The sequence below is a fragment of the Astyanax mexicanus genome, unplaced genomic scaffold (genome assembly GCF_023375975.1).
Source record: "Astyanax mexicanus isolate ESR-SI-001 unplaced genomic scaffold, AstMex3_surface scaffold_67, whole genome shotgun sequence".
Classification (NCBI taxonomy): domain Eukaryota; kingdom Metazoa; phylum Chordata; class Actinopteri; order Characiformes; family Acestrorhamphidae; genus Astyanax; species Astyanax mexicanus.
This window is the reverse complement of record NW_026040077.1, coordinates 65001-66605: the sequence shown is the minus strand read 5'-3', so window position 1 is coordinate 66605 and position 1605 is coordinate 65001.

The following is a 1605-nucleotide window of genomic DNA, read 5'->3' as shown; positions in this document are numbered from 1 at the left end:
TACCACTGGTAGACCAAGTTGGACTTAGTCATTTTTTCAACTTTTCGGAGCTACCACTGGTAGACCAAGTGGGACTTAGTCATTTTTTCGACTTTTCGAGCCTACCACTGGTAGACCAAGTTGGACTTAGTCATTTTTTCGACTTTTCGAGCCTACCACTGGTAGACCAAGTGGGACTTAGTCATTTTTTCGACTTTTCGGAGCTACCACTGGTAGACCAAGTGGGACTTAGTCATTTTTTCAACTTTTCGAGCCTACCACTGGTAGACCAAGTTGGACTTAGTCATTTTTTCAACTTTTCGAGCCTACCACTGGTAGACCAAGTGGGACTTAGTCATTTTTTCAACTTTTCGAGCCTACCACTGGTAGACCAAGTTGGACTTAGTCATTTTTTCGACTTTTCAGAGCTACCACTGGTAGACCAAGTTGGACTTAGTCATTTTTTCGACTTTTCGAGCCTACCACTGGTAGACCAAGTTGGACTTAGTCATTTTTTCAACTTTTCGAGCCTACCACTGGTAGACCAAGTTGGACTTAGTCATTTTTTCGACTTTTCAGAGCTACCACTGGTAGACCAAGTTGGACTTAGTCATTTTTTCAACTTTTCGGAGCTACCACTGGTAGACCAAGTGGGACTTAGTCATTTTTTCGACTTTTCGAGCCTACCACTGGTAGACCAAGTTGGACTTAGTCATTTTTTCGACTTTTCGAGCCTACCACTGGTAGACCAAGTGGGACTTAGTCATTTTTTCGACTTTTCGGAGCTACCACTGGTAGACCAAGTGGGACTTAGTCATTTTTTCAACTTTTCGAGCCTACCACTGGTAGACCAAGTTGGACTTAGTCATTTTTTCAACTTTTCGAGCCTACCACTGGTAGACCAAGTGGGACTTAGTCATTTTTTCAACTTTTCGAGCCTACCACTGGTAGACCAAGTTGGACTTAGTCATTTTTTCGACTTTTCAGAGCTACCACTGGTAGACCAAGTTGGACTTAGTCATTTTTTCGACTTTTCGAGCCTACCACTGGTAGACCAAGTTGGACTTAGTCATTTTTTCAACTTTTCGAGCCTACCACTGGTAGACCAAGTTGGACTTAGTCATTTTTTCGACTTTTCAGAGCTACCACTGGTAGACCAAGTTGGACTTAGTCATTTTTTCAACTTTTCGGAGCTACCACTGGTAGACCAAGTGGGACTTAGTCATTTTTTCGACTTTTCGAGCCTACCACTGGTAGACCAAGTTGGACTTAGTCATTTTTTCGACTTTTCGAGCCTACCACTGGTAGACCAAGTGGGACTTAGTCATTTTTTCGACTTTTCGGAGCTACCACTGGTAGACCAAGTGGGACTTAGTCATTTTTTCAACTTTTCGAGCCTACCACTGGTAGACCAAGTTGGACTTAGTCATTTTTTCGACTTTTCGGAGCTACCACTGGTAGACCAAGTTGGACTTAGTCATTTTTTCGACTTTTCGGAGCTACCACTGGTAGACCAAGTGGGACTTAGTCATTTTTTCAACTTTTCGAGCCTACCACTGGTAGACCAAGTTGGACTTAGTCATTTTTTCGACTTTTCGAGCCTACCACTGGTAGACCAAGTTGGAC